Below are 21,333 nucleotides of genomic sequence, written 5' to 3' on the forward strand. Positions count from 1 at the left end.
TTAATCAGCAGGTTAATCGATGACAGTTTTCTGACCTTATTGTCTAACATCCAGAAATATAAGACAACAATGTTAGATGTGTTTTTGAATGAATTTTCCCTTTAAAGTCTCCCCTTGAATCATCAAAGAGCATCACTCCACAGTCACAGTCTACGGAATTGGAAAAAAAAAAAAAAACACGCGCGCATGTTGCCTCTCTGTGCGCATAATGATTCATCAACCACCGTTTGCTCACGAGACAGTGATTTCGGGTCCGACTAGTTCATTTTACAGAGCTGAGTGTTTTGTCGTGGGCCCTCGGATGCCCCCACCCCCACCTCTCTCATCCCGCGTCTCGACGGACCAAACGCTGCTGCTGCAGCATCACCGGCAGCCTCCAAACTGCGTTTTCCCTGCCGTGATGGATCCCTCTGTAAACCGGTGAGCTGCTACCAGAAGACCGGCTCAACTGTGGGCAACAACCGACGAGCAATAACCGCGGCGACAATGTGCCATATATCCAAGGGATAAAAAAGAAAGATATATATTTCTAGCAATGTTATAGGAGCGTCTTGTTTACCTTCCCGACAGATAAACAGCCGGGTGACAGTGATATTACGGCCGACATGTAAGAGCTGGATAACTATTCCCGTGTGACCGACACCCATCTGCAGCTGCTCACAATAAAATGAAAAAGGTAAGCTTGTTGACACGTTCAGGATTTACATCGGGCGTTGCGGGGTTTCAGTCAAAAAACCTGACGGCTCGATCGGAGCTCATCATCAGGCTGCATTGTTGCATCGTCAGTCCCCCCTCTTGAGTTCAAATTGACGATTTGCCTGTTTTTAAATAGGTCGCTCTTCACCTGTCGACTCATGAGTGTGCCTGTAGCTGCAAGATGCCGCTGTATGACTTGTGAAATGTCACGTCAACAGCCTGGTTTTTACCCATGGATTTGACTCTGGACTTGAGCTGCCTCCAGACAGCCAAAGTCAGTTTACTGAGGCAAGTGTAATAGGCTATATTTAAATCCCCAGTGATAATATGTATGTGTCTAATCTGTGTTTGATAAAGTTACCAAATCCTTGCTTTCATGATTTCTTCAGGGGGAAAACAGCGAGTGTATTTAGAGTTGTGAAGGGGGGAGAAACACGTCTCTTTTGAGAACAATTAGGCACATCTCTGTTAGCTTTTAACTCGGTGCAGATTTTGAATTAATCAGCACTAAATTACCATTTACTCGTACTTGGTTGCGTGGCTTTTTTCCTCTGGCTTTTGATGAGTACAAAATCAAAACCACAGCAGCATACTCTTAACAGCACATCTTCCCTTTGAAGTTTCATCACTCTTGCTGCTTGAATCATTAGAAGACGTTAGTGTCTTTGGTATCTTAAATGTAAGTAATATGTGAGAAACATGTTTTAGGCCCCCCTGTGTGGATGCTCTCTTCCGATGCCGAGGATGAGGCTGCGTTTGTGGGGGGGGGGGTTGATCGATAGCCAGTTTGTATCGAGGCCTGTGTTTCAGTTGTTGTCGAACAGGAGTCCCTACAATTAAAAGCCCATTTTGTTAGTGGAAGGCTGATTAATAATTCATCCGCAGCTCAATGGGACCACAAATCTGTGGATGGCACATTGAAGGATGTCAGTGTAGCGGTGTACCAGCCTCTGCTGCCGGCAGAGGAGTGCTCGGGCAGCCTGATGGGTTTACTCATCACAATAGAAAGCTGAATGGTAAATACCCCCCTTTTTTCCTGTTTTCCGAACCTGTTCACGCTTTTAACTGTGTGCTGGATTGTTTGCTCTGGTGATAAACAGCTGGAGAATACAGGCACACAAACTCAGCACACAGTGCTGGAAAAGCTCTGGTTATCCTGTATATAAAACAGCTCTGTTGGTGGTGGACTGTAGGCTCTCACTAGGTGTCAATGTCATATCTGCTGCCAAGGAGCCAACAGCCGTGATGATACTGTACCAGAGAGTTTGAAGAAAACCCAGCTGGCTCCGATCCAGGATGGTGGGTGTTTTTTTTTTAAACTGGCTTAGTCAGGACTACTGCAGGGAGTGATTAGACAAGATGCTGTACTGTATCACACACACCAGTATGACGTCAAAGGGCACTGAGCTTTAAAAGTCCTTCATACCAACACCCTGTGGAGTCCTGCAATAACTTGAGGACTGCGCAAACAGTCATACTGAATATTAAGTTGACATTTAGATTACTGTCATGCAAATTGTCTGCATGGACATTTGAAAAACCTCTGAAGAGGTTGTGTTGGTGGATTGTGTCTTCGGAAAGCTCGTCATAGTTTCGAATAACCAGTGGAGGAAGTTCACTTGCTCAAGTACTGTCCTTGAGTACAGTTCTGAGATACTTATATGTAACTTAAACTTTAAATAGACCGTATATTTTTGCTTTAAGGTGCATACTATTAGCATTGAGAGTGATTCCCTGTAAGCCTCGCTTTCACTATTTAATTCTGTCGGCCACTGGGTATGATCTGCTGCAAAATGAAGTCTGACTGGTGATCCAGTCAGGCTGACAGTCTTGTGCTGTTTCTACCTGCTTTCATGTCTCCATTATAGACTAAATTAATGAATTAACTTGTGCTTTTGTCCTGCGTTGTTGGTAGATGAGACTCTGAGGAAAACCAAAAGCAATTCGGTTGTTTTTGCCAACGATAATACCACTTGGAAACACTAGAGGGGAGATTATCTTGTCCATTTTAAAAGCTTTAATTTTATGTTACTTTGTACTTCAATTCCACTACATTTCAGAGGGAAATATTTTAGGCCAGTGGTTCCCAACTGGTGAGTTGCAGTCCAAAGGTGGGTCATAGATCCATTCTGAATGGACCGCAAGTGACTGTGAAATATGTGAAGTTTATTAAAAACACAATTTTTTTAAGTACACTGAATTTATGGCTCTGAGCTTTTATTTTAAAGTGCTGTTTCCTGCTGTAGAGTGGGTGACAATTGGACAGCTACTTAACAGAGACAGCAAACTCGCTAGAGAACATGGCCAAACGCAAGTATAATGCTGAATGTATTAAACTGTGTGGACCTTGAACTGATGACTAAAGAGAAATGTGGACCCTGTGGCCGGACCAGTTGGAAACCACTATGTTAGGCCTATGTGTTACTGCAACACACAGTCGTTCACTTAAGTAAAAGCAGTGGTATCACAGTGTCGAAATACTCCAGCAGCCAAAAGGTTATGCAAGTAAAAGTATAAAAAGTATTAGCATCAAAATATACTTAAACTAACAAAAGTAAAAGTACTGATTATGGAGAATGGTTCATTTCATAATAATGTAGATTATATTGTGGGATTATAATTATTGATGCAGTGATGTGTTCATTACTTAAATTTTGCAGCCAGTAAAGTTTAGGCTATTTTAACTACGTTATATTCTGCTTTTTTAATTTATAATTGTAAGTAACAGAGCTGAATCAATGTCTGTGTAAAATGGGGAAGCTGTAACATTAGATGCCCGGTATTGTAGTGGAGGGCATATGCAAGTATGCGGGACACCCTCCACTTTTTCTGGCTGTTTAAGTTATACCCACCTATCAGCCAAAAAGCCATTGCAATATAGTGTGCCCACTTCCTCCTTGGTAACCTTCCCATCTACTCATGATGATGTAATCACACATCATCAGCTACCATTACATCAGTGGTCATGCTTCTTTTTCTTCTGGAAAGTTGGCATGCTAGCTAAACTCACGCACTGGGGCAGCATTGTGCTAGTGTTGTTTGGTTCCGTGTAAAAAAGCAAACATGGCGTCATTACAGATCTTCTTTACAGCAGTATTGTACAATCTCTGTATAAATAGGGCCTATAATTCAGTGTTAGGGGCCGGATAGCCTACAAACAGTTTTCAACATTGAGGTGGCTGAGCTGTCGGCTAACGCTAACAATGGCAGCAGTGCTGACAGAGTTAACATAACTGCTCCGGGGGAAGGCCAGAGGGTGGACACTATGCTTCTGCCACAACACTATCTCTATAGCAGTACTAACTTCTGTACTAGTGTATGAGCGCTAGGACTGGCTATACCAACACCAATACAAGTATGCTTAAAGTGTTACTGACACCAGCAGAGTACTTTGGTACCTTTTTTTTTTTTACTTCATGTTATTTCAACCATTTAGATGCGTAAAATGCTACTGGATGCCACAGGCGTGTAGTATAGCCATACTTTTGAATGTTTCCGTGGCATTTCAGCTCACTGAACTGCCAACTCTGTCAAATTAACTATGCTCTGTTCTACCACATCAGACTGTATGGGTTGTAGCTGCTGTGGTAGTGGGCCAATAACAAAGAATGCCTGCAGTGTTTGGCTGCAAGCAAAACCATGCAAATAGTTATTTTTTTCTGAATCTGGTTACAAAACGGATCGAATACAGGTAACATTTGACTGGAAAAGTTTCCATACTACTTGGTACTGACTTATTTTAGTCAATATCTTGAAGGTATCGAGTACTTATACCCAGCCCTGATGAGGCAGTGCAGAGCAGAGGCAAAAAGCTAGCTAGTGGGACACACTCACAGACTCACATGCACTATAAGTGCTTTCAGTACCTAGAGTTGTCTTGTTTGGGTCTGAATCAGGGACTAATTTTGTTACAAACTTGCATAATTGCCTAGAGAAAGCTGCTCTTGAGTACAGTTGCAAGATAAATGTGACACTTTCTAATGTCACAATGGAGGGACAACTACGCAGGTTGATTTTAGCGCTGGTCATGGTGGACTATATTGCTGTCATTGTTCATTTTAGTCAAACCATACAGTTTGAAAATGAGGTGCGGCTCCAACTAGAAAACAATGTTTTGATGCATTGTGTGTGCTGAATGTGCATATTAAGGCAGCACAGGAGGAGTTGGTTCAGATCGAGGTCAGAACACGTTCTCACCGCAAATGAACCGCCCCAGAGTTTGTTTGTAACCAGACCGAGACCACCTCTTTAAGAAGGTCTCGGTCTGGTTGTTTTGGTGTGCACCTGAGTGTGACACCTGCCCAAACCAACTGCACTTAGGGGGCAAATGAACTTGAGTTTGATTAAACCAAACCAAACAGGGCAGGTGTGAAAGCACCCTAAAATGTACGTGCAGCCGGACCATCTACCACAAAAAGGAACAGAGAAGCTAAGATTACAACACACACAGATAAAGCATGACTTCATACTCTGCTCAGGACGCCATTACTCCACTATATCTTTACACAGCAAATAGTTGTTTGCTAATACATTAATGCTCTGAATGTCGCACACAGCCCCTTTAAAATCCTGTGTGTCTGACTTACTTTGTTAGAGCCTCTGCATTATAAGGCTTCCTGAAGTATGACTGCCCATGCTGGGGCGCATTAGCTGTATCATGAGAAGAGAAAGAGCAGAAATGTCACAAGGTATCGGCCTAATTGGCATTTCAATGAACACAGACTCCAAAGCCCAGTCTCTTCTTCTCTCTTCTCATTCTGTTTTATTAGCTCGCCGGCTTCCCTCTGTCAGTCTCCCTACTATATTTGCTGTATAGTATGTGGTGGGTGTAAGGTCAGTTGACAAACACAACAAGGTAATTACAATATAGCAGATTCACCAGCCTTTCATGTCAATCATCGCGCTGGGCGATATTGAATAATGTAGTGCTATAACTGAGTCAGTATGGATTATTTTAGCTTGCTATGTTATTATGTCAGCAGCGGTATGAAACTCATGTTATCAGTATGGATGATTGGAAAGGCAAAAAGACAATGCTAATGTGTTTTACCGCCTGTGTGACTAAGTTTGACTCAGATGAAACAGTCTAAATACAGTAGATATACAATATCAAGCTGTTGTTTCTCTATATTTACCATAGCAACAAGCCATCAGTGTAACTTCAGTTCAGGCAGGAGAATGGCGCTCTGAGCCCAGCCATGTGTACACTTCCTCCTTACCATTGCTGAAGTGTCTTAGTGCTCCATCTGATCAGCTATTGTCTCACCGTCGCCTTCTCAGATTTGTGGATAAAGAGGACTCAAATGGAGAGCAAAATGGTGTGATTTCGTCCCTGAGGAGAGCGGCTCATCTCGCTCTGTTTTACTTCAACAGAGAGAAAGATTTTATGACCTTGGTGATGCAGCTCTCAGTCCATCACATGCAGGAGCTGATGAAGTGTTTGGAGGTGATTAAAGTCTGCCTCCTCTGGAGCTGCTCTGTGCTGCTGAGTCAATGACCTTTCCTGCCATTAGGTCACCGTGCTCAACAATCCCCTCCTCTCCTCTCCTCTCCTCTCCTCTCCTCTCCTCTCCTCTCCTCTCCTCTCCTCTCCTCTTGCCCCTGTTTTCCTCTCNTGTTTTCCTCTCCTATCTTCTTTCCTTCTTTCTCTCCTCCTCTCCCCTTTTCCTCCTCTCTTTTCCTTCTCTCCCCTACTCTCCCCTTTTCTCCGCTCTTTCCCCCTCCTTTCTCCTCTTCTCTCTTCTCTCTTTTCTTCGGGTGTCATTTCTTATCCTTTTTCCTTTCCTTTCCTTTCTTTTCCTTTGCCTTCCTTTCCTCTTCTCCTTTATCTTTTTGATTTTCCTCTCCTCTCTCCATTCTTCTTCTTTACCCTTTCCTCTCCTCTTTCTCCTTCTCCTGTCCTTTCTCCTCTCTTCTGATCTCCCTTGTTCTCCTCTTATATCCTTTCCTGTCATTTTTCTCCTCTACTCTCCTCTTCCTCCCATCACCTTCACCTCTACTTTTCCTCCTCTCCTTTTCTCCCCTCTCCTATTTTATCCTCCTCTTTTTCTCTGCTCTTCTCCCTCTTTTCCTCTCCTTCCTGTAACTTTTCATTACATCTTTTCTCCTCTCCTCTTTCCCTCCTTCTTTCCTCACCTTTTTTTTTGTCTCTTCCTCTCTCCTGTCTCCTCACTTCTCTTCTCTTTTCCTTGAGTCTCCTCCCCCCTCCCTCTTCTCGTCTCCTCTCTCCTCCTGCTCAGCTGTATTTTAATGCAGTATGAAAATCAAGGACAAAGCAAATCAAATGATAAACAGTGCGCCACGTCAAACCAAAGAACTCTTTCCCCTTTGCATTTCAGTATTCGTCAAATCCAAGTTGTAACATCTCACATTTTCCACTTCTTGTATAAGCGCTCAAAATAGAAACAACTGTTTTACAGTGGGCCCCTGACAAGCGTCTTGTTATCTCCCTGCATGTGTCATTTTACAATAAGTCCCTGCCTGGGCTGCGTTCGCTGAATGGATCCTCTGACACAAATTTGCATGTTAAGCTGAATGTTCCTCACCAGGGACGATTAATCAGCACACAGCAATTAATGAGTCTGTGTCCCCTGGTGATTAATTATGTCTCATGTGTCCAGTGTGGGGGAGATCCCTGCAACAGCTGTTTGTACATGTCAGTGTTTTTATGGCAGTCCGTATTTGTCATCCAACGTGCAAAGACTAATAGTTTTCTTGGGATATTAAGCATTAAAATTGGGTTTAAAGACATGGATATTAGTTGAGAGAAATTGTGTGTGTATTGGTTCTGCGTGCAGTTTACAATCAAATGCAGCTAAAAACTCACTGGTGTGGAGAAGAAATAAAACAGCCTTGATGGAGAAGCTGCCTAACGTGACTAAGAGAGGCATTTGCTGTGTGAAAGAAGAAGCAACACAGAGCAGCACCAAGGATGCTGCGGAAATAATGCAGGGTGATTTTCAAAGCTCAGGGATATTTTGTTTGCCACTACAAAGAGAATTTCTATAACCTTCGCTTGAATTTCTGGGGCAGTTCTTGGTGACTGCGTCTGTGGGCGTTTTGTGTGTATATATATAAAGAATACTCTGTGGACAGGGACAGAGCTCACAGGGTTTCATTGTAATATACACTGCCCTTGAATCACAAGTTGGCTTTAATTATTTCATTGTAAATGTAAGAAAGCTGGTGTTGAGAGCAGATTTTTGCTTTTGGAAACCTGCTTCCCTCTGGCAGGTCCAAAACAAATGCATAAATTCACATACATATTCCAGAGAAGTGCAGGATGGCAGGAAAATACATGAGTTTTAAGTGTTGATGGCTGAGCATGTGGGAACATTGGGAAACAAGTGTGCAGACAAGATGGAAGGAAGAAATATTACTTTAATGGAAATCATGATCATGTTTTTGCCTCATTGTGCAGAGAAAGAGATCAATTCCCGCCTCAAACTGCCTGCAGCAAGATTCTCTCTCATTAATGCCAAGTTAAATTGATTTGTCATCATTAATTTCAGAAATTTTACTTGCTAACTAGTGATTGGTTTCTTAGCAGAAATGTTCACATGTCACTTCGCTGCGAGGGCACCAGTGTGCACAGACAGTGGGCTTGATAGGGAGTTGGAGAGCAGATCTGAGCCCTCTGAAGATTAACACCATGGGATGGCTGCCTTCTGGCTTCTGCCACCGATTACATTCACTCAAACCGAGACCTGACCCATGGTGTGCCTGTGTCACAGCTCCAGCCCCGAGCACCATATGGACACAACATCTCATGTTATCACGCCTGTTGCCATCACCCCTTCACACTCCCCACACCAGAGTGTTTTCACCTTTTGACATACGTGACTCCACATTATTTCATGCACAGATGACAGTATCAGGGCCCCACGTGTCAAGTAGATGCACATCTGACCAAGACTGATTTAGACTTGTAAATGTGCAAGTAGCATTTTTTATGCAATGACTAAGCATGTTATTGAAATAGATACAGGGGCCCAGATATAGACAGTGGAGGCAGTGTGGTTACACAAGGGGGTCTGTAAAGTGAGTGGGCCCTCCAAACACAACGTTTCCTCATACAATATGTAGGATATCTTACGAAAATGCACACACAACAGTGAGTATAATATCCTTTGAATCACCGCTCTACCAATGAAGTTATGTCCTTAACATAAACGTAAAGTCATGGAGGTTAGGTTTAGACAAGTAAAGTTGCTGTGGTTAGATTTAAGAGAAAGACACATGTGAGGACATACCTTAAAATGACCCAAATTTAGTCAATGTGAACACCGTTCTGAACACCAGTCCCCTGGGGGGAAGTCCTGTGTTTTTTGACCCAGAGGGCTTTCTACCAGAAAGGGATCTCTTGGCTATGGATAGGGAAACAGGTTGTGGTTTGCATTAAAATGAATAGATTTCTATCAGAAAGGGGTTTCTTGGAATACTTCTCTCATGTGCTCTTTACTCCCATCAGTGCATTGGTCACGTGATGGCAGCCTTCCGAAATCCATGGGTTATGCATGAATTACTGGGTCATAATTATTTGGGATATATACGAATTCTGGTGTCTTCCTTTTGTGGAAAAACTTGAACAGTGCACGAGAACAGCCTGTTCCAACAGTGTGCTGGGCAGGAACGAACCCCTGCGAGTGATTCAGATTGCAGACACATCACCAAAGCCAAAATGCATCAACTCTTGTTTGGCACCGTTCAGTTTTTCCTCTGTGAAGATTAAAAGTTTCGTTTTAAAATCGACCCCATTGCCAGATGACAAAATCAATATAGACTTTTCTGTGGCGACGTATTTACGTTCTTTCAATGTCAACATTTTAAAAGTTGTAATCCTAAGATTTAAGTCCTGGTTGATTTGGCGACACTCGTGGTTACTGTGGTTACAGTGAGCGTGATTTACAGTAATACTACAGCAAACATTCCTTGAGCAGCTACTTTGTAAAATACAAATACAAGAGAACAGCAGCTTGTCTGTGTGTTCACAGTGCAATCAAACAAACCTATAGAATTCAGTCAGAAAGACATGCAATCAACAATCACACAATTAGTTTTACACAGAGAGGGCACAGTTAAGTTTGTTACCTTGCAGAGGAGTTGGAAGTATGCAGGATGTTGCCTACAGCTGTTTATCCAACAGCTCACTGTGGCCACTTCTCTCTGCTCCATTATGTTCTTGCAAAATTTAAAAATGCTCTGCCCATGAAAAAATAAGGAAAATGCCTGTTGTCTTGTTTCGTAGGTGCATTTTTTAACAACTATCGCCGACAGCACTAACTGGCAAAAAACACATCGCCTGTGGCTGCTTTACGATAAAAGCCACCCCGTGTTCCACCAGTTGGACGCGTTTAATGTGAAGCAGGAGCAGTGTTGAGAGCAAACAGTAAACAGTGAGACTTTAATCAGTTAGATAAAATTGCACTGGATTACATGCATGCGTTGTTCTCCTGTGGATCCCTCGTGCTTAAGTGGGCGGTTTGATTTCCAGAGTGGGATTGGTGGACTCCGCCACTACCAATAAAAACTAATATAGTGAGAGATGCCCCTGAGAAATTGCCCATGTAAACACATTCAGTGGCTACAGTGATGAGGTCTGATTAAAACCTTAAGGATTTTAACTTTACAATTCGTGCAATATCTGTGCACAGCATGAACATATGGCTAAGGTCAGTGAAAACCTGGTTATAGCAAGCACACCTGTTTATATCATGGTTAGGGTTAGGCAATTAAATCACCTTGGTTAAGGGTTAGGGGAAAATCATGGTTACAGTTAATGAAAATGCAGGTGTTAATTGCAGGTCTGAGATTAGGTGTGAACTTTGGTCTCCTGTATGAAAGTCAGATGTGTTACACATCCATCCACCACCCACCTCCACATGTTAACTGTCTGCCTCCATGCATAAAGGACAGACTACTTTCCATATTGATACTGAATATAATTACTGGATAGAAGTGGCTAGGAGTTGTAGAATCATTCAGTACTGACATAATTTAATTAGGGATACTAGGCTGTTTGAAATATGTACAGAAGAAAACTACTTTTAGAATTACACCCCAAAATTTAAACAAATTACAAGACTAAAAACAGACAGTAGAGTCTCTGTATTATAGTGATAGTGAATGTTAAAACTTGAGGTAACAGTTTTTCCCCCGAACTGGACATATGGCATCCAAAACATAACATCTGGACTGTGAGAGTTCCTCACGCCTTTGTGATTTAGCTGTTTCAACCCACATTAAGCAGGAGAGATTTTCAGAGTGAACAAAGAAATATCTAGGTCTTCATGTGCTAAAAAATGCTCCTCTCTCATTATCAGGCCTTTAATTTTAAAGAATCTCCTATTTCTCAAGGAGGACACCGACCTTTAATATGTTAATGTGTCTCTACTGCAGCAGCAGTAACCCGGCAGTCAGTATCCTACTCCCATTGAATTATTTACCGAAAACTACACTCACACATGAAAGTGGTGTACGTGGAGGGTACACACAATGTGCAGTTGTCGTGCTACGAGTGTGCAGAAAGCATCAAGCTCAACAAACTGACAGAAAACCTTACGTCTCTTCAACTAGCAGTTACTGTCTACGTTAACTTGTAATGATTCAAGGCTGACGTGCACTTTCACTGACACATGCACACACACATACAGTACAGTACGTACACACACATCTGAGTGGAGGATTTCAGAAAGGAATACTGTAGCCCTTTGTGAACTGCAGATTAAACTAAGCTTGAGTTGGAGACTGGGAAATCACACCACGGCTTCGCTTTGACTTAATCCTGCCTGTGCACAGTGTCAAGATCTTGCATAATAACGTAAAGTCGCTGCCATAGCTTGAGATAACAGAAAAGTTAGAAAACTGCAGTGCTATCATAACTTTCAGTTGTGGTGTGGAAGTGCCAACCCATCAACAATACGTGTAACTTGTGACAACCTTGTCAAAAGAAAGTTTTTAGTTTAACGTTGTCGCTTTGATTGTGCTCAGTGACAATGTTTCTCAATGAAGAAACAGTTTTTGCGCCACACACAAGTCATAAGTTGTTATCTCCTTCACACATGTAGCACACAACAGGATATTGTCTGTGTCAGAAGCAGTCTCACCTACTGGAAATACTGGTTGGTTGAGGTAAGGGGTGGCGCCTGGGTAGAGTGTGGACGTGATGTGGATTACACCCCGGTCATGTAGTCGGTTTGTAATTAGGCCATATACAACAGAGCCGTTCCTTTATTTTGTCTGACAATTGCGGCTTTGGCTATGACTGATGAAAGTTCCTGAATCTCATCGTCTCTCCAGTTAGACTTTTTTGTTGCTGTCTTCATGTAAATGACCTGTCCTCTTCACTCTTGGATGCTTGTTTTCTTCTGCTTTTGTGTGAGCCTTGTGATAGAAATGTCATCAGCACGCCCACTTGCTTGCTGTAAATTCTCCGGACAGTTACCTGCTCTATTCACACATGGGCTTGATTGGACATTACACACATTTTGTACTAGGGATCTGGCAGGATAAGGCCCGTATAATGTCTAACTGATTCAGACATTTGCGTTCTCACATACAACTCCTTCGGGTAATGTCTAGATAATTTCAGGTTTGAAGTGCATGTGTGAAAGGGGCTATAGTTTGGTGGTTAGGGTACAGTGTCTAGGTGCTTTCGTGCTATTTGTAAGTATTTAAATCAGGTAATATACACACATTTAGTGCAGAATTGCTCCCTTTCTATACAGACCTAGAGTTGTCTTGCTTTGGTCCGAATCAGGGACTGATTTTGTTATAAAGGTGTATAATTGCCTAAAGTTGGTTTGTGTTCTCACGGTAGCATTTAAAAGTGGACCAGATCAAATGCCTTGCGCGAGAAAGCTGCTCTTGATTGGTCAGAATTTCAATGTGGGAAAAATCCAGCAAGTAAACCAAACGTTGAAGAAGAGTACACTTGCAAGATAAATGTGACACTTTCTAATGTCACAATGGAGGGACAACTACGCAGGTTGATTTTAGCGCTGCTCATCGTGGACTATATTGCTGTCATTGTTCATTTTAGTCAAACCATACAGTTTGAAAACGAGGCGCGGCTCCAACTAGAAAACAATGTTTTGATGCATTGGATGTGCTGAATGTGCATATTAAGGCAGTACAGGAGGAGGTGCACATTAATAATCCTCCAGGACTGTAACATGCTCATGTTTAACCCAAACAATGTGTCATGTGACTGCAGTTGGTTCAGATCGAGGTCGGAACACGTTCTCACCACAAACGAACCACATCAGAGTTCGTTTGTAACTGGACCGAGACAACCTCTTCAAGAAGGTCTCGGTCCGGTTGTTTTGGTGCACATCCGAGTGCGATTGCTGGGTTCACACCTGCCCAAATGAACCACACTTTTGTCACAAAAGAACTTGAGTTCGACTGAAGTGAACCAAACAGGGCAGGTGTGAAAGCACCATAATTCGCAAAGACCAGCGCAAAGAGCCACACACAGTCACACGCAGAGTTGGAGGTAACACATTTATAAGGGGTGTCACAGTCATAAATGTGCACACAATATATGAGGCTGATTGGTCCCCTAGTATACAAGATTAGCTGTGGACAGATGGATACACACACTCAGGCACACACACGACCAAATGCTGATCCCCTCCAGACTTTTGCCTGGTGGGGATGACAACAGAGCAGTGAGAGTGCATCAGAACAGTAATAGTGTTCACAAACAGTAACCAACAATTTCTGTTTAGTGTACCTTTAATGACAAAATATTAATTTACACATTTTGTTGATTATAAATGTAACTCAAGTTTATGTATGAGCTTTGTAGAAATGTGAATTCATGTCTAAGGTTGGATAGTTTCATGCGATTTGGTTTTAATGTGTTTTTGTAGCTGGTTTGGACACGTTTTTCTGCCCCCGCGCCGTGTTTATGACTTTAGTAACTCACAACATGTTTGGTCACGAGAGACTCGCAAGCGCACCCACACAGCCCCTTCACTGTCAGGGCCACAAAGAGTCAAGAACAACATTCAACCTTGTGACATCACACACCCGCATCCCCTCATCCCACACACACACACACACACACACAAACTTTGACTGTAGCTGGAACACACACACACACACACACACAAACTTTGACTGTAGCTGGAAGGAGTGATAGTGCACTGTGTCATCCTCAGCAGTGAGGCAATTTGAAGCCTGTCTCACTTTTCACAGATAGATGCAACACGTCCCCGAGGACTGCTAAACACAAACACCCTCATGATCACTCACCCTCACTATAACCTTGAAGCTACACAGAACAGTTTGCCACATGACAACAAGGTGAGCTACTATATTTTTTCTTATTAGAGTTTTGGTCTAGGGTGCAGCCTGGAAGCTGTTAGTGTATTTCCTCCCCCTGTATTACAGGATATACCTTTGCCGACACCAGACCTATATATACAGACAACTTCACTCAGTTGTAGCCTCAGGGTGTTTCAGTTTGCTAAACACTGTGTTTCATTCTTTGTTAATCCATCCATCCATCTATTTTCAACTGCTTATCTGAAGCCGGGTTGCGGGGGCAGCAGGCTGAGCAAAATATTCCAGACGTCCCTCTCCCCAGCAGCGCTTTCCAGCTCCTCCTGGGGGACCCCGAGGCGTTCCTAGGCCAGATGAGATATGTAATCCCTCCAGCGTGTTCTGGGTCTGCCCCGGGGCCTCCTACCAGTGGGACGTGCCCAGAACACCTCTAATAGGAGGCGTTCAGGAGGCATCTGATCAAATGCCCGAACCACCTCAACTGACCCCTTTCAATGCGAAGGAGCAGCGGCTTTACTCCGAGCTCCTTACCCTATCTCTAAGGCTGAGCCCAGCCACCCCTCTGAGGAAACTCATTGCAGTCGCTTGTATCCGCAACCTCATTCTTTCGGTCATTACCCATAACTCATGACCATAGGTGAGGGATGGAACGTAGATGGAGCATGAAATCGAAAGCTTTGCCTTCTGGAGAAAGAGTACCTCGCCCGGTATGGGGACATTGGGGCCCCCTCTGGAGCCAGACCTAGGGGGGGAACACACCAGCAAGCGTCTGGTGGCTGGGCTTCGGGCCATGGGGCCTGGTTGGGCTCAGCCCAAATGGATAACATGAGCCACCACCACTGGCATCAGGGCTGGGTCCATTGTATCTTGTGTGGCAGGCAGGGGCAGGGACCTGGGCGTGCTGACCCCTGGTGTCGCAGACTGGGTACGTGTAACGTCACCTCTTTGTCAGTCCTTGAGGTAAAAATCCTCCCAAACTGGTAGCGTTGAGAGTTGATACACTATCTAGTGCTCTCTGTTTCATCATACTGAATAGACTTGCAGGAGATTTGCATGACAAAGTGATCACATCTTCACACTCTTAAACTTAACATTATAGCATATGTCTACCTTTTGTTCGTGTGCTTCAGTTGTGTTTGAGTAGCACTCAAAGTCACATGAATAATTGCTAGTGCACAGTTACATGAGATGTTGTCATATTTGCATCATACATTCGTCATGACCGTCTGCTCGTAGGTTGTACGCACTCTAACAAAATAAATATTTAACAGACAAAATAGCATCTAGTAATCAACCACAGCACTTAATAGATTGATTTGTTCCCTGTTCATTAACGTGGGCTAATGGACATCAGTGCTGTGTGTTTTCACTGGCTTCAGAGAGAAGATGTGTGATGTAATAGAGAAACTTGTGCTGCTCTGCCACTGCGGCAGGATTAGCAACACAGGCAGAGAACTGACTTCTGCAATTCCTCTGCTGTCTTGTGTTTGTGTGTGTGTGTGTGTGTGTGTGTGTACCTAAACCTCTCAGTCGCCACAGCAGGCTGTCTGTATTGCTTAGATTTCTCCAACATGACTTGACCTCCGGTCTCACTGTCATCCTTCTGCGTGAAGCGTCAGTCGGTGAGCAGGTCACCCTGAGCTGTAAATTCCTGTCGTGCTAACTGTACGACAGCAGGAACAGCCTCCATCCTCACCCTACTGAGGGTATACGTCCTTGTTTGTGTTTCTACAGGCAGTGCAACCTTCATTGTAAACACCACTGTTGCATAATTCACAGCAGGAGGAAGGCAGCTGTTCCTGAAGACTGGCAGGTAATGGGGCAGCAAGATGCTCGAGAGCCTCACAGGAGGCTGGAGGGCAAATCCAAGACAACTTGGAGATGTAATGCAGTTCCAACCTTTTCCAAAGGGATCCTGTCTGGAAACATGACTGTTGGTCCTTGTTAAAAGTGCTGCCTTGAACTTCCTCCTGTAACTATACTTTTCAATAGATATAGTTACAGGAACATGCACAGTTGAGCATTAGGAGCTGACTGATGACAGAACTGTTAGTCTCAGACTCACCACCTGCATGGAGAGCATCTGTCCGTCATCGCAAGGCAATCTCACTCCATTAATCTGCTGGTGGTGGTGATGAATTCATCTGGAGAATTGCAAGGGCTCCCAAAGGTCACTGTTTGCTCTCTTGCTTCCTCCGTCTCTTCATCCCTCCATCTAATCCTCCTCTAATCTACTTTAATTTGTACATCACACAGAAGCACATACGTACAGTAAATAACATTGTGTCCTGTTGTTGTTATGTTTATTTTTACAAGCTGAGAAATACTTGAAGTTCAGCTCTGTTTATAGATTGGAGAGACTTGTTTTGGTGGGTGGCTTAGAACAAGTATTTGAGACTGGGAAAAAAAACATAAACATTACCAAAAATGTTGTATTTTTATGGATAGGTGCTACAAATTGATACTCCTAAAAGGATATAGCACAGCGTCAATATGGCGACGTCACATCTTTGTCGCGTAAACACAGAGAAGATCCACATTTGCTCTTCAGTAAATTAGACCCATCCTCACAAGAAGAGCGACAGTCATTCAAAAGAGCATGGACAGACATTGTGTTTTGTTGTTTAACTTGGAGGACTTGTTGAGCAGTTACTACAACATTTTGGGTGTCACCATATATTAGGGCTGCTCCCTAATAGTCAACGTGGAAGGTCATCAGTCGGCAAGATTTTATTGGTCGCTTAGTTGCAGAGAAAAAAAACAAAAACCAAAGGTGAAACTCTTTTAGGAGCTGCGCCTTGTCAAAATAAGTCAAAACCTATATGACTGGACCATGTGGGAATTTTATTTGAAACGACAGACACAGGAAGTAGCCACGCTCAGCAGTCAGACAGGGCTGGTACCTGTGGTTATTCCACAGGCTAGTTAATAACATGTCGGGCAGGAAATCCAAAGTGTGGGATCATTTTGAGAAGGTGAAGGACGAACCCAAGGTGATATGTAAACTCATCTTCATTGGTCGACTACAAACATGACGTATCATCTGAAACATGGAAGTAGCTACATGCCCATTAGCCCACAGCGTCATTAACAGGCGGCTCGCTCAGTGTGTGACGTGCACTTGTAGATAAAATATAGGCCTATATTAATGAAGGTTCATTAGTACGGTTTTGTATTTCTCTGTAATGTAGCACAGTGTTAACAATGTTACTGATACTATTCTTTCTCACACCTTCAACTCAAACCATTGTGTTGCCCGGCCCCAAAATATATAATTAAATTATTACATTAATGAAGTAAACATGCAGGCGACTAGTCGACTAATGGCCCTAAATGACGACTATTGGTCAACCAGGAAAATTCTTATTAGCAGACAGCCCTACTATATACTGTATACTGTTGTTGATGAGAACTGATATTTAAAAAAATGTAATGTTGATATCATGTCAGTAATTTATAATATTGTTTAAATAATCCAGTGTAATTTCCGTTTCCTTCCTTTGTTGCTTTTTCAAAAGAGTAGGTTGTAGTTAGTTTCAAGCCCTGACACAGGACATGTTACATTAAGGTCTTAGTTGTGTGTTGTTAAAGCTACATTATCATGGCACTGGATTTGACAGTATTTTCTCTCTCTTGGTTATGTGTAAGGCAGTGTCAAAGAAGCAAGAGAGCGCCAGGGATTCAGGTCAGCTAGTGTGTATCAGGATGAAGCCTTCACTAAATCACTGGCCTACTTGTGTAATTCATTTCAATCAGGAGAGACAGAAGAATGATGTAAAGATAATATTTGATACAGAATATGAGTGTACAGATTAACAGATGATTTGTGCTGTTTAAGATTTAAGAGAAGTGCTTGGACAATAGAGGGAGATATTTTGCGATCGAGGGACATCTGAGCGGCAGAAGGATAAATCCCCCCCATGGAGTCCAGACACTGCATATGGTGATGGTGGTGGTGGCTGCTGACTCTGAGGCTGCTGACTGCAGAGGCCTGTGAGGCTGATGAATGCGTAAATAATAGGTGTTGATGGGGAGGTGGAGGACGTGTAGCAAGAAAGAACTACAGCAGAGAAAGAGCCATATTTAAAACAAGGAGCAGTAAGATGATAGGCTGACAGTGAAGGTGTGTCACTGTGCTATTGGTTTACTGTGAATCAGCTAATGACTCAATTGACCTACCCATTCAATGACACCTAGAGATAGTGAGTGAGCATGCGTGCAAGGAGTCTTCCTGACTGAATTTTCGCTTTAAGTTTTCTATATATGTCACAATTATGTTGTTATTGTGAATTCTTTTGGCCATGAAAACCATCTCGTGAGAATCTGATATCATGCCAGCTATACAACATATATGCTTAATTTATATAAAATCAAAAACAAACCCATCTGACTCGTTACATTACTCAAAAAGATTTGGACACATAGAGCAGTAGTATACTATGGTTAGAAGAAAAGATCCTTTTATTGTATGCTTGTTTAAGATGGAACCAGCTGTATTAAATGAATCTTTATGGAGCATCACTTCAGAGTGCAGGTGCATTTCTCTTAAACGGTTTTTGCCTTCTTGACAGCACACCAAATAAAATATAAGAATGTGAGAACACTGTATTAGTTCTGACAGACCATTCAACTCGTACTGCCTCTCTTATTGATAATATTGAATGAAAGGGGGTGTTTATATCCTGCCGTCATGCTGCTGGGGATTCTCTAGTGTACACACATACTGTGTAAACAGTTTGATCAAATAAAGATGTATTTCTCTGTCTCCAAAGACTCAGTAGTGGATTAATTTTATTTAGATTATTTGTAATTGAAGACGAGATGGTCTGCGCTCAGCCTGCAGCGTATTCTTGAACTAACTGACCAACAGTGGTTGTTGTTCCTGCGGTAACAAGATCGATGTGTGGTTGTTGTCGGGGCTGTGTTGCGAATGCTTAGTGTGCAATAGATTTGTCAAAATGTTTCAAAGGTTGAGAGGATTGAGATGGAAAGAAAAGAAAGCAAATAACTTTTTTTCTGAATGGTGAAGGGTTTCCATGAGGCAATATCCTCTGTGGTAGCTGTGTGATTGTTTCTGCCTGATCCTCCCGCATACGCTTGGTCACTGCGCTGCGTAGAGTCTCATTAGTATGGGTGTCAGTGCCTCTCCTTCAGCTGAACCTGCCATGCCACTACTGTAGTAGAGCTGCTCGCCTGCCTGCCGCATTGTCCCTGAATGGCCGATGTGAGGCTGCCAGCTTCTGTCTCCTCCCAAGGATGACTGAAATGTGGGCGAGCGTCAGAAGCTGAATGTCATGATTCAAGCAAAGGAGATGTGTGTGTGTGTTGTGCAGCACAGCAAAGCATGTTTTATACAGACGTATAAAGAAGAGGGAACATGAAAGAGGCCTTCATCATTATCGCTGCTAACAAATGCAAACATAAAGCCTGCGTTAAAATGTATGAATGAATGATGACTGAGGGGCTGTAAAAAACGATTTAAATGTATGTGAGGAACAAGAAAATTGTTCCTTCAGTCAAACTGATTCAATGTACAAATCCACTCTATATAAATTTACTGTATGTAACGATTAGAGGCTGTAGTTGAAGCGGAACATGCTTACAGTTCACCTGAAGGAGCTAATTGCAATGTCCAGGGTTCGATTCTAGGCTGAGGGACCTTTATTGCATCTCAAACCCCCCTCTTTGTCTCTGCCATCGTTTGATGTCTCATTTTAGCCTTTCAAATATAGGCAAAATGCCCAAAAAGTCATCTTTTAAAAAATAAACAAACACACTGACCTGTGCCTTTGAAGTATGGCTGATACTGTAGATGTAACTCCAGTGTGAATTTTTCCTATTTTTGTAGCGATTCCGATATGATCTTAGTTGGAAAATGTTCAACTCTTCTCAGATGTACGAAAACTGACAGCCCAGCGTATTTGTTTGTTTACCCTGACAGCTTTGGCTGTAGCTCCACCGCCTTGCTTCACAGGTGGTGATGTACAGTGCAATCCAAGGACGCAAAGCTGACAAGGAGAAGCAAAGTGACGTCATTTATAAGATCCAATACCTGTCTTGGAACAAAACATATGTTTGTGAGACAGCCGAGGCGAAGCTTTTGGAAGCGGGAGAAGTCAACATAAAAAGAGTGTGAAAAGGAGACATCTGGAGTATGCACCTAAAAGAAAAAGCAGAAGAGGGAGAAAAAGACAGCCAAGAAAACCTGGAGTCGGCTGTCTCAGATCATTGCAAGGCAGCAAGCCACATCATGGGCTGGGAAGGGAACACTAAGGTACCCCTGGTGGATTGTGGCAGGCACAAATATCTGAAAACTGGCCCACAGGACAGTCAAGCAAGATAAAGGGGCCGTCCAAGTACCGAATCCTTGGGATACTGTCCTTAAAAAACTGCCAAGTAATGCTGTAATGCCTGTCATGCCACCGTGAAGTCATATTATGACCTGGTGGCTCATGTCCTACATGATGCCTCGAACAAAAGTGGTGAAGTCAGAGCTGTAGACTTCAGTCAGTTTAGCCTTAAATCACAGAAATGAGGACTTAAAGTCTGACTTGGACTTGATTTAACTTACTTAATCTTTAAGGAATAGTCTGGCATTTTGGGAAATACAGTTATTCCCATGCTGAGTTAGATGAGTAGATCATTACCCTTCTATTGTCTGTGTGATAAATATGACGCTGCAGTCAGCAGCTTGTTAGCTTAGCTTAGTTTAGCACAAAGACAGGAAATGGGGAAACAGCTAGCCTGGCTCTGTACAAAGGTAACAAAATCTGCCTATCAGCACCTTTAAATTTGACTTTATAACACATTACATCTTGTTTATTTAATGCGTTTGAGAACCCTCGTGAAAAAATTATAAGTTTTGTTTTTATGGGGGAGTCTGCGCTGTTTTCCTGGCAACCGATTACAGCAATATTCCAGGAGGTCAATGCACAATGCTAATTTGTTTTTTGTTCAGAATAAACAAGGAAGATATCACATGTTAGTTACTGAGCTTTAGAGTTTTTGATAGGTTTTTTTTTTTTTCAAATTTGGTCAGGCTGTTTTCATTGTTTATGCTAAGCTAAGCTAAGCTAACTGGCTGCTGGCTGTCGCTTCGTATTTACCATATAGACATGAGAGTGGTATCAATCTTCTCACCTAACTTACAGCAAGGATGTGAGAAGGCATATTTCCAAGTTCTGACTTAATAAAATCCCATAACAATAAAAAACTTAATAGGCTACGTTCACATCACAGGGCTTAATGCTCAATTTTGATTTCTTTCCGCCTTGACTGTTTACATTCATGTTTGAGGTGACCTATATCTGGGGTGGTTGTGGCTTAGGAGATAGAGCAAGTCGTTCA

General features: G+C 42.7%; 1 protein-coding gene across 1 annotated transcript in view; it reads left to right on the top strand.

Moving 5' to 3' along the window:
• Positions 1–370: 370 nt before the first annotated feature.
• Positions 371–21,333, top strand: part of dlgap4a (discs, large (Drosophila) homolog-associated protein 4a) — a 132,740-nt gene continuing 111,777 nt past the window's right edge. Inside the window, exon 1 of the mRNA XM_050065823.1 lies at positions 371–676. The gene's annotated coding sequence lies outside the window, so the exon portion shown is untranslated. The remainder of the gene's footprint in view (positions 677–21,333) is intronic.

The sequence above is a fragment of the Epinephelus moara genome, chromosome 16, assembly GCF_006386435.1.
Source record: "Epinephelus moara isolate mb chromosome 16, YSFRI_EMoa_1.0, whole genome shotgun sequence".
NCBI classification, from domain to species: Eukaryota; Metazoa; Chordata; class Actinopteri; order Perciformes; family Serranidae; genus Epinephelus; species Epinephelus moara.